General features: G+C 43.1%; 1 long non-coding RNA gene across 1 annotated transcript; it reads right to left on the bottom strand.

Moving 5' to 3' along the window:
- Positions 1-8,247: 8,247 nt before the first annotated feature.
- Positions 8,248-14,043, bottom strand: LOC131482976 (uncharacterized). Its single transcript, XR_009247453.1, has 3 exons — positions 13,352-14,043; positions 12,312-12,547; positions 8,248-8,881 (listed from the first exon to the last, which is right to left on the bottom strand). It is a non-coding gene; the product is annotated as an uncharacterized LOC131482976 (long non-coding RNA).
- Positions 14,044-16,031: the final 1,988 nt, after the last annotated feature.

The raw sequence follows: 16,031 nt of genomic DNA, 5'->3' as shown, positions 1-16,031 counted from the left end.
GACCCTTCAACAAAGTTGTTTAAAAGTGAAAACCAAAGTCAAAGAATGTAAACAGGCAAAAATAAAAGGAGGAAAGCTCTATGTTTTGCTGCTGGAAAAACTTGCTTTTCCTATGTCTCTAAATTTAGCTGTTGTTACAGCAATTCTCTGACCTGAATCAGAGTTACTCTACTGGTTTATTTTTATCTATAGATTCTACTGCTAAATTTGTTAAAATTCTATCACATACTTTGTATTCAATGATGACTACTATTCCAAAAAATAAACACTGTGATTTTTCATTCTGGTATGTTACACAACTGCATCATCTTCCCAACAAGCTGGTATATTTCATTATTTCATTTTGTCTACACATACAACCCAGGTTGAATAGATGTGATTGCTACTGAGTTTTTTCTGTTCTTTTAGCATGCCAAATGCTTTCTAAAATTCTTGTAACTTATCAAAACACTAATCAGTTACTACTGGGACAATAATTTTAAGTGGTAAGCAAATACATATGGTTATCGATTCATTTTTGATATTAGGTAACACATGAAGAAAGCATTAATACATGTACCATATTTGTGACCTAATTTATACCATCTCGTATCTGTGCTCTCTGGCTTTCACTTTTCAATCTTTAAGCAGCAGTGAGATTCTCCAGTCACTTATCTGAATACATCTTAATTTAGCTAAAATTTAGTGGATTTCCCTTATAAGGAGTTGAATCACACCAGGCTCAGGAAAGCTGGATCATGAGAATACTCCTCATTCAGTAAGCTCAGGTTGGTAACTTGAGACTGGCCATGTAGGGAACATTTTTTTTTTTCCCCAGAACTCAGCAAGTGATTTTTGCAGAGCCAGTTCTGAAACACTCCGCAGCACATCAACATTGATAATGTAACCTCTGATTCAATTCTGAATAATTCCTAATATTCTTAGGGATTACATCTAGGCAAATACCATGACACAATTTAGATAATTTGTTGCCAACTATTCCTAAATTTGTTTGAATGAATCCTTTGTCTATGTAGTAAACTAAGTCCAAAAAAGGAAAGGTCACTTCAGGAATTTTCCAGGAAGGAAGAACAAAGAGCTTCTATAGAGTTCTCCTGTGAACTGAATATGCCTCACTCAAAACATGTACCAACTACCAATGATCTATTTCCAATATTTAACCATTTTTAAGTTATAAAAGCTACCATATTTTTCCATATTTCATTGAAACTTAGTTTGCTAACAACATATTATCTTTAAAGTCTATGTTAGTCAGCAACACTCTTTGTCCCAGCTTTCAAAATGAGGCCATTTGGTCTCTTTACCTTCAAAGCTCGCACTTCTTCGGACTCCTCATGGCTGGCATCTTGCAAAGATGACTCTAAGCTTTCATACTGAAACAAACCAACACCGTGAGCACAAACTATAAATCACTCAAATAAAGGTTTTTTCTTTTATTTGTTTGGAAGGCATGGCTTCATACAGAGAGAAAATGAAAACATCAGTTTGCCACAGAATTTGAAACATCATCAAAGTAAGCCAAATTGGAAGATAACTGAAATACATATATTGAGAAAAGGACTCCTTTATAAAATACAGAAAAAAAAAAAAAAAACACTTAGCAAAAAGGAAACTACAACTATACTTTTTTAAATGTGAAAAATAAGTCCATAAAACAGAAGATCAAATGATCTAAAAAATATAAGAAGAAACTCATTAGGACAACATGGAGTAAATTCACAATGAGACCACATTGCTCCTAACACAATGGCTAAAATTAGTAATATTTGTTAAGGGTTGAAGTGAGGAACAGCATAATGCCAATATACTCCAACTATTTACACAAAACTAACTACATAATAAATACTATTTCCTGACTTTAATTATTTTTGTTTTCAAAACTGTCTTACCTCTTTTTCTAGAAAGTTAAGTTTGTCAAGTGGCTCACAATGTTCTTTAATTAGTCCAGATTGTTCAACTGCAAGCTTTTTCTCTTTTACCAAAAAAAAAAAAGGATAAAATGTAAGTTTTTAAATTCTGCACAAAACTGATGAGATCTAAACTAGGAAAAAGAATGCTTACCGACATAAAGCCTGCTTGAAATCTGAAACAAATTTTTAACAAAAAATATGTTAAGGCAAATAAATACGTATGTGTGTGTATATATATACATATGTATATATAATGTTTAATAAGCATATATAAATTTAATTTAACCTCTACCAATTAAATATTACAAGTGATTTATGCAAGATAAAAGCTGTAACGAGAAAAACTGCACATTAATGTCCTGTTATCGAAAACTTAAAGTATATATTACGTCAACAGCTCTGAAATAGTTTTTGGAATAGATTCCTGTTTCATTTCACTCAGCCTATTGTTCCCTAAACATATTTGGCCCTAAGACAAATATCTTCAGGGAATTCTATTATCATAGCCACTAATGCTAATACTCAAACCTGATAAATATCATCATTTGGACACATGCCTGAACTACTACAAAGAAAACAGTAAAGAAAATCTTCTTCTTCTTTGATCTTTCTCTTTACCAAATAATAAAGCAAGGGAAAAATCCATTTTAAGAGCCTACTGAGGGTTGAAGTACAAAAGATAAAAGCAAACAGTTCTACAGAATAAGGGTACAGATAAAGTTAAACAAGAAAAAGCAGGCTACAATATAATCCTACAAATGTAAACAAATGCAAAGTAAACTAGCAAGTCAGAACATTATCTGGAGAAGCTCCCTCAAGCTTAAAGGAAAACTAGGTGGCCAAAATGATGGCCCAACTGTCTAATCCTCTGCCTGCTAGATCTCAGCATCCCATATCGATGCTAGTTCTTGCCCTGGCTGCTCAACTTCCCATACAGCTCCATCCTTATGACCTGGATGCTTGATTCAAACTTGATCAAAACTTGATAAAAAAAAAAAAGCACTGAATGATGATCCAAAGTCTTGGGACCCTGCACCCATTTGGGAGACACAGAATAAGCTCTTGGATCCTGGCTTCGGATCAGCTCAATCCCTGCCAGCATCACCTATGGTGGTGGCACTTTTGGGGGTGAACCAGCAGATGGAAAATCTCCCTCTCCCTCTTCTTGTTTCTGCAAATCTATTTTTTCCAATAAAAAATAAATCTTCAAAAAAAGTAAAAACTGAAAAATAAAAGAAAGTACAGAGAGCCAATATCTGAACAATAGTACTTCACAAAGAGAAACTGACTTTCAAATGGAGAAATTTCTCCAGATTGACATAAAGACAATCCTGAGTCTAGAGAAGTCTAAAAGACAGGGGGATTTCATGGCTAGACACATTCTATTGAAATCAGAACATCAAATGAAAAGACTCTCAGAGGGCCGCCACAGGATGTTACGCTATCACCTGTGACACAATCTCCTATGGACACTGGTTGTTCTATTTCAGATCCAGCTGTCTGACCGTGAATGCATCCAGCAAAGAGTAGGAGGTGGCCTGTGTTCTTGGGCCCCTGCCACCACCTGGGAGAATGGATGAAACTCCTGGCTCCTGTCATCTTTGGCCTGGCTCAGCTTCACTGGTTGCAGCCAGAATTTGGGGACTGAGCCAGCAGATGAAAAATACCTCCCCTCCCTCTGTCTTCATCCACCCTCCAACTATGCCTTTCAAATAAATTAATTAATCCTGCTTTCCCCCACACCTTTGAAAATTGTTTGCTGTAATGTTTATGTAAATGCTGAAGAAATCACAGACACATCCAGGGTTAGATGTGCAGAGTGAGGAAAGTGGGAGAGAGAAGTTTGTATCTTCATCTATGTCCATCAGGAGAGTGAGTGCACCCCTTCCTGTTGCATGGCTTCTTGTGACCCAGAGAGGAGAGTGGTTCCATGCCATCACCCTCAAGCCCCAAGTGAGAGGCGAATGGCTTGGGGAAAGGATCAGCTACTCCAGTTCCAGCCCAAGTCCTTATTATTGACATGGGAAGCAGCAAATGATTGCTCAAGAATGTGAGTTCCTGTCACATATGGGAGAGACACTGATGCAATTGCTGGCTCCTGGCTTCCTTCTGGGCCAGCCCTCAGTTATTGCAGCCACTGGAGGAATAAACCAGTCATTAGACTGCTTTTTGCCTCTCACTCATTTATTTGAAAGCATCGAATAAATAAGCTTTTTTTTAAAGTGGAAGAAGTTCATAAACTATGCTGGAAGAAACTAAATGTATTAATAATCATTCATCATTATGATAAACTTCTGAACTTGACCTACTGATTGAAAATTGTATGGGTAACATGACCACATCCCAAACTGGAGGGCCTACGTTCAATCTCCAGCTCCACATCCTGCCTCCACAGCCCAACAAATACAGACCACAGGAGGCAATAGTAATAGCTCATGCATTTGGGCCATGCTACTCATGTGGGAGACTCTGAGTTCTCAGCTCCCAACCACCCTGGCCCAGCCCTGGCTGTTGGAGGAATCTGAACAGTAAAATAGCAGATGACCATTTCATTTGGTCTGTCTGTCACTCTTTCTTTCTTTCTTTCTCTCTCTCCCTCTTTCAGCCATTTGAATCAATTTTTAAAAAGAGCAGGGGAAGAAATAAAAGTATTTGGGTATTAATACTATAGAAAACTTCTACAAGGACATTCTTTCAAAATTTTATACTTAAAAAATTGCTCTATACCCCTTCTGTTTTTATCTTAGTCATATAAGTGATTTTTCTTTCTCAAAAAATACAAATTTCTTACATTAGTTGTTCAACTTAAAGACAGAATGAACATTATTTAATATAGCATTGTTTACTTACATATCGAAAAACTCTCCATATAAACAGTAAAATGAGAATAAAAGTAACAATGTCTGTACATATATTGCAACCCCATGGAAATCCATGGGGAATATCTCCTTGTCCATCATCTTCAAGTAGTGTAGGAAACACCTTCAAGACAAAGAAAATTAAGTTCTTAAAAATGTAATTTAGGCAGTAAATACAGATCCAAATCTATATAGCCAACTCCATTATTTTCCTTTCAGGAAATGAACTGTAGAATCATACCAAACAGAAGGCACCACAGGATATTCTTCTGGAAACTTCTACTTACTATCACTCAGTGAAAAAGAAGTACAATAGAGAGAAAAGCAGTAATTTCTCAAACTGGACGCAAATAGGAGTGCCCCCACAGCTTCCAAATGATGGGACAGGAACAAAGAAGGCCAAAGAAAGAAGCTGAGTAATGTAAGTTCAGCTACTTTTCTTTTTTAACACCAAATTGGGTTTTATATATAAAGCATATTATATTCTCCACAAAAGATTTTCCTACTGGAAAGGAGAAAAAGTTATCTGAAGCTTTCAAATGAACTTTGGGGTGTGGGTCTTTTGTTTAATGACTCAGATAGTCACATTCCACAGAATCGCCTTGCTCAATTCCCAGTTCCAGCTCCTGACTCCAGCTTGCTGCTCATGCAGAATCCAGGAAGCAGCAGCAATGGCTCAAGTGACTGAGGTCCTGCCCAAACAAGGGAAAGCCAGTTGTATGCGTGACTCCCAGCTTGAGCCCTAGACACAGCAGACAAGCAGGTGAGAGCACTCTCATTCTCTGACTCCATCTTCACAACTCTCAAATATTTCAATTAAAAAGTTTAAAAGTCACTGACAGAACTTTGGCCTTACGGTTCTTTTTTTAAGAGTCATTTTGTTTACTTTGGGGGTAGAGTGCAAGAAAAAGAGAGACAGAGACTTCTTCTATCCACTTCCCCAAATGGCAAAAACTGGAAGCTAGGTCTGACCAAAGTCAGGTGCCTAGAACCACATCTAGGTCTCCCACATGGGATGCAGGAGTCCAAGCACTTGGCCAGCTTCTGCTGCTCTCCTAGGTGCATCAGAGGAAGTGGATCAGAAGTGCTGCAGCCAGTATTTCAGTGTGGGATGGCAATGTCACGGGAGGTCATTTTATCAGCTATGTCACAATTCTGCCCATGTGTTTAGATTCTGAACCCCTGCACTCCAACTCTCTAGGTTTCTCCTGTTATCTAGGATGGGAGTGATGCTGTTTAAACACTCGGGAAATGGAAAGGGAAGCTCTGTTTTTGGCCTTTCATGGTTGTGATGCCACAACTGTGACCTTGTAAATCACTTCTTCTCCTCCATTGGTCTTGAGCAAAATACAGCTCAAGACTTTCAACCTTGTTCTGTATTTCAACTGTCTCTGGATCAAGCCACAGGTGCTACTCTACCAAAAATAAAGGAGACAGGCAGGGAAAAGAAGATGACAAACGCATTTTAAACAGCAATCTGAACTGCAGGCTTAGTTCTTTCTGGGCTTCAATCAAAATCTTTTTAGCAAATTTTCATTTGGTAGACCTTTCTGCTTAAGGAAAAAAAAAAAAACTTACTAAATATTCTCCCCTCCAGAATCCTTTTTGTAACTCTAATCCTCCAGCCAGGTTGCTGTCTATATATTTATTTAATACATACCAAGTAAATAAATGTGATAATTTTTTGAGAGGCAGAAAAAAGAATTAGTCCTTTTGTTGGAATGCCTAGATTGCCATAGCCAGAAAGCTGGCAATTATTCCAGACTCCTTCTTTCTCTCATCCTTCATATCTAATAATGAAGTAATACTCATTTTAACTTTTATTATCTAACTATGTGCCTACTCACTGTCTCCTCCTCTATCCCTACCACTCTGTTATCACTCAAGTTCTATCTTGAGTTTTACTTCTCTGACATCTAACCTACATCCTTACCTAGGCTAGGGAAGGCCCAAGTCTAACTCGAGAAAAGGCTTCAAACCGCTCCCCAACACCTACAGCCCTTGGAATCTATGTCCCCAGCAAGCACGTCAACACATCAGTTCCTGAGCCCACTCTCCACTAACACAGCTGCTTTTTCCCTTCATGCACCACTGTGCTTCATGCCTCCACTGCTTCAACCAGGTCCTCAGCCTACAAACTTCACTAATCATAGAAAATGTCATCTCTCCCAACTTTCAATTTCCCTAGCAGTTTGTGTGCATGCTTCAGTAAGCATCTGATTCTTTATACTAGTGTTTTGTACTCATTTTTGTCTTCTCTCCAACTTCACAGCTTGATGCCGGTGATCAAAATTTGATTTTTGTTCACTCAGACTACAAACATACAATAGACACAGCTACAGTACAATACATGAATAAACAGAATAATTACAACTGCCTCAATGTTTAAACGGTCTTTAAAAAAAAAAAAAGTGTTTAAAAAAACATGGCAGGAGAAATACCACCAACAAAGACAACTATGAATACTGAAGCGGGAAAAATCTGTTACCCAATAATAAACTGAACCTAAATAAAAACACAGGAGAAAAAAACCCTCTGGGAATTCATAATCACTATGCTTTAACAATATCATCTCCGTTAACAAGACAAAGATAAAAGAGGGTGAACAATCTCACTTCAAAGCATCCCTCAGGGGCACTCTTCATTGGAAGATGATGAGTTATAATCCCAAACACTCAAGTTAGCTCAGGTGTCCTTTCAAGAAAAGAGGTTTCATCACTAATTGGATTTAGGCATTTCTGCCCTTCAGTTTGTCAGAGTTGGAAGGACCATGTGTCACTGACCCCTGCTCAAAACTGAAAACAAAAAGGCTACTTCATTTGGAATTCGAGAACCATTCCCATACTTCGTGTTGTCCAGTAGACCAAGTTCCTAATACCCAGGTCCTGCTCTACCACAGGAGCAAACCACCCAATACACCTGGCCACACAGACCCTGGGACCACAGTGGCTCAGACCACATAAACCTGAGAGGGTGCTCAGACTCACTTCACGTAGTTCATCCAGGAACCACCCCACATATGAATGTCAGGTGGCCCTGGGAGGCTCCATACACAGAGACGAGAGTTAAGTAGTCACCACCACCATAGACAGCCTCCGTAGGAAGAACACTGGCTTTGTTTTGCAATCCACACCTGGCAACTGGACCATACCACTGCACAGCCAGCTATGGGGGACCAGGAAGAGCCAGGGAACATGGATCCCACAGGGCTGTGGTACCATAACACACAACTGCTAGGGCATCATGCTGGCCCCTTTGTTACATTTTCTATCCCAGGATAATGCAGGTCTGAACCCATCCCACCAAAGCCTGTGACACACCCTCTCCCCACCACCTCACCCCTCCTCAAAAATGGAATTGTCCAACTGCCACTGGCAGTCAGAGAGGCTGGCCCCTCCTCCTTGGTGGAAGGCTCTCTTAAATGGGCAGGGTGCTGTACCTGGGGAGGCCCCACACACCCAGAAAACAAAAGTGTTTGGGTCTGAAGAATGTAACGGGGCCTCAGGCCCTGTGCTGTAGTTTGGGCTATACAGCCTGGAAGGCTGTGGCTGTGTCTCAGAAACTCAGGACCTGGGAAGCTGTGGTGGTAACTGCCAAGCTCTTCCCAAGGGCCTCGTGGTGCAGCTCCATGGGGTGATTGCAGTGTGCCCCCTTGACCCGGCAGCTAGCCAGCCCAGACCTGAGCCTCAGCAGCTGATCCACAGTAACGGAGGTAAATCATGAGGATAGCCCGTCAGTGTCCAAGTGCCATCAGGCAGGTAGCTGGTCTATCATGACACTCAAAGGGCGGGAGGAGTCTGGGAGCTCCATCCCACATATGACCACCTGGGAAAGAGGCTGGCAGGGGCCACCCACTAACAGGCATCCCCTTGCCTTCTGAGGATGTGGCATCTCTGCAGTTCCACTCGGAGCCCTGACCCAGTCCAGGGACCAGGCCAAAGGACAGAGGCAGGAAGCCTCATTTCTGATGGAAAACCCTGGTCTCTCCAGTCCTGGGTTCTCATACCACTCACTTGCCCAGTGCCTGCCCCTGTGCACAGATCAGGACACAGAAATCTCTGCTGAACAAGTGGCTGAGAGGATGTGACACACAATGCTTGCTTGCTGGACTCCCTGCAGAAACAAATGAGGTTGGTTAGGGACACTTTTGTCCATAGTACTTGCTTATTCTATCCATTCCCTGAGTCACTTCTTCCAGCCAAGGTGGACATCCCAGTTGGGCCAGCAAACAAGCATGATCACCTGCTCTGGCGGTTGCTGGAAGAGGCTTTCAAGAACTGGAAGAGGAAGAAATGTAGCAAAGATGAGGGTCCCCAGTGCCCTACAGGACTGCTGGGGAGACACATATCAAGATCATAGCACCCACCCAATGACCATGGATATGGTGTGTCAGACCAACAAACACTTGTGTTGAGGGCTTTCAACAGACCTCAACAAAGGAGTTGAGATCCAGAACAAGGTTATTGACCAGGAGTTTAGCACAAGGTCCCCACATTGATGGACAAGAGGATGGCCCCTCTCCAGCCCCGCTCCATTTTCTAAGATAAAGAGCAAGGGGGGGGCCCAGAGTAGAACAGGGGGACAGGTGGAGGCTTGTATCCCAACCCTGGAGACTCCCGGATCCTCACCAAGGACTATCAGTACGGGCACCAAGGACTACATCCCAACTGCCAAGGAGACCACGGGTAATTTTGAGGTCAACCACACCTGCTTGAATCTCCCACATGGGATGGAAGAAGCCCAAATCCTTCCTAGCAGGATCCAGTGTCATCGGAACAATAGCCAGGAGCCCTGAGTGGTCTGCAGAAACAGAAGAACAGTAAACTCCCTTCGAGACTAGGGAGAAGAGCTTTCTCTGGTCCTTACTTAGTTCCAGCTTTGGATCCCCACCCTCTCTCGCAGTGACCATCAGGGTTGCCCTGGAGCACTCCCTCTAAAAACAAAACAAAACAAACAAACAACAAAAAATTAGAATAGATAGAGAACAACAAGGAAAGCTTAGAACTAGACAGGAAGCGGTCAGCAGGGACTCACATATACCTTACTAGATAGGACAGGAAAATAAGTTACTCCTCATTGGGGTATTGAAGATTTCTCTGCACACCCCTCCCCTAAAACAGTTCTGTGCCTCAACTGTTGACATATGCCTTGTTAAAGTTATAACCCATTTGAACTATCCTAAAATCTGCCAAGTTCAGCAAAATTATGCTTCAATACAATAAACTGTTAAATACAAAAATGAAAATAGACACGAGACAGCTGAATAGTATCCTACAGCCATTTTAAGGTGGATTGAAGCTGGTTGTATATAAACTAAATTGAAATGTCAATGAAGGAGTCACAGGATGTGGTTAAGAACTTGCATTTCCTAACATATCAGTCACTCAATACCATGTCAATTAACTCCACAATGTTGTGAACTGCTGTTGATGTTATGTTATGGTTTTTAATTGGTCTGGTTGATATTCTTTCAGCTCTGTTTTTAGACCAGAGATTGACAATAAAATGCTGGACTCTGCACGGTACATGCTTGCAATGAAAAAGCGTGACTGGATTTGAACTGTAATACTGCAATAAGGTGGAGGAATCCACCATGGGGGGAAGGATATGGGGAGGGGTTGGCGGAACCTCAGAGCCTATGAAACGATGTCATAAAATGAAGTGTAATAAAAAAAGAGCTCTCAGCACAAGAACCAGTTGTTCAGAAAGCATTTGTGTTTACCAAATGCCCGTGCATGCACAGGCATCTCTCACGTGAGATCATCCCTGCATTCAAATGCACCTGTCACACGAGGCTCCCTGTCATATGACACCTGTCATGTGACTCCATCTTAATCCGTTTGGTGAGGCCAAAGTTCAATTTTGTATGAAAACATCCCTGCACACAAAGAACAATGTCACATGAGGCAATGCCTGCACCGAAAGGCCAATATCGAGCCACCCCTGCACACAAAGGTCTCTTTGTACTAGGCCATCCTAGACCCAGGGACCTTGATGCATACGAGTATCTCGCTCGAGGCCATGTTGCACACACAGAAGCCTCTGGCATAAGGTTAGCCCTCTCCCAAGGTCATATTCACATGGGGTAATCCCTGAAACGAAGAGCCCTGGCACACAAGAACATTGCTGAACACACAGCCTTATCTTCCAGGCAGATCCGAAAACCACAAAGGCAGGTCATATAAAGCCATCCTGAATCACAACAAAAAGTGCACAAGGCCATCCTGCAAACTCATGCCTCTGTCACACAAAGCCATCCCTGTACCAACTTCCAATGTGGTGTGAGGCTGTCCCCGCACCCAAAAGTCCCTTATTCTACAGCCCACAGGCTCCCATCACACAAGGCTGCCCTGAACACACAGGCCATGCACACAGAGGCTGCACTTGCAACTATGAGCCCAACACATGAGGCCTTCCTCGTACCCAAAGGCCTCTGTGGCATGAGAGGCCATCACACACCCATAGATGCCTTTTGTACAGCGCTGCCTCCCCCAGACCCTTAGCATTTGAGGCCACCCAGAACCCAAAGGCCCTGTTGCACAAGGCTATCTCTTCATCCTCAGAACCCTGTCAATGCAAAGCCATCTCTGAACCCACAGGCACCAGATGGTGAGGTAATCGACACACACAGGCCAAAATCACACCAGGACTGCCTCGCACCCACAGGTCCTGGCATGCAAGGCCAATCCATCTCCAAAGGAACCTGACATCAAACTCCACAGGCCCATGTGGTGGGATGCCATCCCACACCCATAGGCCCGTGTCATACAATGCCACCCCTGCAACCTCAGATCCCTGTTCTGCCAGACCACATCTGTACTCACAGGCCCCAGACGGGTGAGGCCATTACTTTACCCACAGGCTCCTGTTGCATCAGACCTTCTCTGCCCCCATAGACCCTTGTCTTACAAGACCATTTCTGCAACCACAGGCCTGGAAGCCTGAGGTTGTTGCTAAACAGAGCCAGGCCATCACTGTAAAAATTGAACTCTAGAGCGTAAGGCTGTTCTCGTATAGCACTACTAACATTCTACCTCTGGCTTCGAGCTGGCAGGGTTATTCATCTGCTCAACCCAGAAACTCACACTCTTGACCCCTGACATCTCCTTGCCCAGACCAACATTCTGGGGGGGCCTTGTCAACAGTGCCTGGTAACTTAGCCTTAACCACAAAAGACCACCATCTTACTTCCATCCCAGAGAGGCCAGGTCCAAATCTCCCTTAGGGTAATCTCCAATGCCGGCAGGATCCTAGAAGGCTATTTCTCACATCAACTCCACTGTGAGTTCAAAGTCTGCACTACACATGGCCCAGCCAGTAACTCCATGCCAGATGTCCACACAGCAAAGTCCTTCATTTATATAAGGACTATATCATTCCCCAATTAGTAAAGAACTAAACGTCCTCTGATGGGCAGGAGAGCCAGAAGAAAGGAGAGAGAGAGAGAGAGAAAGGCCATGGCAGGTGCTTCAGAAAGCAGCCCAATTCTGCCCAGCACCCACCAACGCAAGTGTAACTATCCTTTCTTGTTACTTATAGTTACTTAGTTGCTGCTCACCTAGGGTGAACCAGCAATGAATGAACTGTACACCTCCGAGCTGATGCCCACTAGAGATGCAGGGAGATTCAATTTGTTGACAATCTTCAACTTCGAGCAACTCTCCAGGACTTCCTGATTGAGGATCCTGGGTAGAAAGTCCCCGATCTGCATCACCTCCATCATCAAGTGCTCAAAGTCTTTCTTTTTGACTTTGGACAACTCTTCCCTCGTGCTCAGTGCTACAAAAACAAGCATATCCTCTCAGCATCTGATCACTGCTGACCAGGCCCTTGGCAGACAGCCTTCCTAGTCGGCTTCCAGCTCCTGCCTCCTGCAGGCCTCTCGGATTCTCACTCATCTGCTCTAAGAAGTTAATTAATTAATTCAATTAATAAGATGATTGAATTAACCAACCACTTTGGTTTGTTCACTTGATTGACTTACTTGATTTGGTTAGTTGGTTTTTAAAAATAAATAAAATTTCAAACCCCACACATCTGACCACTGGAAGCACACACGCACACAGACCAGGTGTGCATATGCACCAGGATAGCAGGGCACACAGCAAGCACCCTGCTACTCAGGAGGAAAAGGGGTACCCACCCCGCTGGCTACCTCCATCTGCACCACAAACCCTGCCCTGCCTTCTGTGTCAGAATCCCAGCTAACTAGGATGGAGCAGAACGTTGGATCTTCTGCAAGGGGCTACACTGCCCCTCCTGCCTTGCCCTGCCCTGCCCTGCCCTGCCCCCACCACAGGTAATGCAAGTGACCACCCCGCAGCCCATGCCAATCGGATTCTCTCAAAACCTGAGACAGAATCCCCAAGAAAGTGACAAGCCTTCAGAGCCCTGGGCTTCCACAGAACACCAAGAGCTGGCAGCCACTTGCCACACACCTGCTCCAGATACCTTCAAGGCCTTGCAGCCACAACTCCCACAACTGAGTTTAAGGACCTCCCACCCCACAGAGTCTCTAAGGAAGGCCCCGGCCCTAAAAGGGAGCAGATGAGGACAGGGATACCTCAAGGCCACCTCACTTACCCAGTGGTCTTCCTCAGGGCCACCAGCCTCATCCATGGCCACCACTGCTGCCACCATCACCACCACTGGGGCCTTGGCTCAGTGTGCTTGCACAGTACCCTGATTCCTGCAGGCTGGGAAAGGCAGGAATGCATCCTCGCTCAGAAGCATTGAGTGCAACCAGGCTCACACCCTCCCAAGACTGTGCAGCATTCTTAGCTTCAGGTGCAGTGGGAGAGGCAGGGCTTCCTCAGCAAGGTCAGGCTGTCCTGCATCTGGATCTTCACCTCATGCACTGAAAAGTAGAAAAGTGAGACCAGAGGTCAGTCATTTTCAATGCCAAGTCCTGGAAGCTGGGCATGCCAGACTAGGGGGTAAGGTGTCCTTTAGCTCAGCTTCAGGCACATCTGTGTCAACAGCCAGAGTGATTTCAGCCAGATCTGAGGAATCTTGGGGCAGAGCTGCGAACAGGTGGGCAGATTCACCCCAGCTCCCATCCACCACCTTCAGGATGTGCATTTTACACGAATCCCAAGTTACCACATAACTAGGAACAGTGTCTTCCCTCCATGGAAGTGCAGGCAGTGAGATGGTCCCCACTTTGACAAAGGAGGTGTGTGCATTTTCCAAGCCTCAGGAACTAAAGGGCCCTACACATCGAGTCACCCCCACATCTACACTGAGGACCTGCTCCCTTCACCACCCTGCAGCTGCACCTGCACCCGGACACACTGCCTTCCATGCCCTGCACCTGTCACCACAGCTGGCTGCTCCCAGGTGCAGAGGGACCTCCATCCATATTATCCAGGTAAGGCTGTGGGGTATGTCTCTGTGAGTGGGCAATGGCACAGAGTTAGGTAGGCATCAGTCTAAGTGAGCAGGCTATGTGAGCAGGAGGGGCTAAAGAAAGTGGGAAATTTAGAAGGAAAAAAATTGACCCTTTGTATGCTGGAAGGAGGACCCAAGCCTTGACGTACCACCAGCATTTATATAGTGGAAATCTTGTCATTGGTCAGTGAGCTGAGTGGGTGGGGTCCAGCCCACTCTTGGGGGTTAGGGAAACCTTACAGTAATCTCACCAAGCATCACATGCCAGATGAATCCTGGGTGCAGCTGGAAAGTTCTATGTTTTGTAAATTTATATATACACACAAACATACATATGCACACCTACATACATATACACACATATATCAGGAAGATAAGCTTATAATAGAAGAAACAATGACTATGCCATTGTAATAGATTAGGGACAAATCACAGGAGGGGAATAGCAGGGAATGGGGGAGGGGGTGAGACCATTTACTTACAAATATGTATCATAAAAAATTAATCTTTTTTTAAAAATGGCATGATAATCCTATCCTGGCTCAAGAATGTAACATTAGACCAAAAACAATGAATGGGAAAATGCAAATACTATCCAAACAGTCCATAAAGCATTCGACTTTCCAATTGCACCAGTGACTTTTTTGCAAGGACACAGAACAGAAACTTCTCTCATGAATGCTTACAGAACCTCTTGCAGCATAAATAAGATCCACTGCTGCAGCTCTTAATCAAAGAACAAAAAAGATGCCCAAAAAGGTAGTCCAATATACAAGATCAGCAGGTAACAATCCACTAAAATGTAATATGAACAATAATAACAAAGAGAAATTTACTAATCTATGTCTAAAAACCCGAAAAGCATTACTGCTGATGTGGAATCACAATAAAAGGATTGTGTTACCTACCAGTGACTTTCAATTATTCAACAAAAATCAAGAGAACACAAAGAAATAATCCAATAGCCAAACAGAGATTTGATAGGTATGAATCACATAAAATCAAGCAGAAGTCCTTCAACTGAAAAGCACACTTGAGTGATTTTTTAAACATGACAGAAGGCACCATACCAGAAGAGAACAAACAGAACAATCACTGTACCCAAAGACAGGATATTTGAAAATATAGAACTGGAGGAGAAAAAATTTAATTAAAAGGGATGAAAAAAGCTTATGGATAAAATGGGATAGCATGAAAAGAGCAAATACTTGGATTATTAGGATTCAAGAGGGATTTAAGAATGTTTCAAAGGAAAAGAAAGCATATTCAAAGAAGTGATGACAGAAAACTTTCCAAACCTAAAGATACAACCACATCAAGTATAAAGGTCACCAGTTGGATTCAACCCAGCCAAGCCTACCCCAAAATATTACAATCCAGCTCTCCAAGAGGATTCTTATAGCTACAAGAGAGAAGAAATCACTCCCATCTGAATCTCCCACATCGGATCCTCGCAGGATCCAATGACATTGGAACAATTTTTAAAACTTTGTGGCAAATGCACACTATGAAAAAATGAAGCAGAAATTTCAAAATTGTTTTGTACTAGAACAGACTTATTTCTAATTCTACCTTTTCCTCAAACTTTCTGAAGTAGTGTTCTATGTCCACAGACCTTACTCATGTGTCATAAACTGAGGACAATGATTAACTCAGCTGTCACATCAGCTGGTTGGCATGGAGAGTAACCATGAGTGATATAAAAAGTGACAGCACATGTAGAATGGGCACAACAATTAGGAGAATGTGTGTGTGTGTGTGTGTGTACATTTCCACCATTCATGCACACACACATACATACATAAGGAAATAATATTTTGAAGTCAGCCCCATGGCATGGCAGGCAAAGCTGCCACCTACACAGCCAGACTAA

The sequence above is a fragment of the Ochotona princeps genome, chromosome 22, assembly GCF_030435755.1.
Source record: "Ochotona princeps isolate mOchPri1 chromosome 22, mOchPri1.hap1, whole genome shotgun sequence".
In the NCBI taxonomy this organism is placed as follows: Eukaryota; Metazoa; Chordata; class Mammalia; order Lagomorpha; family Ochotonidae; genus Ochotona; species Ochotona princeps.
The sequence above is the reverse complement of the archived record's forward strand: the minus strand, read 5'-3'. Positions and strand labels throughout refer to the sequence as shown.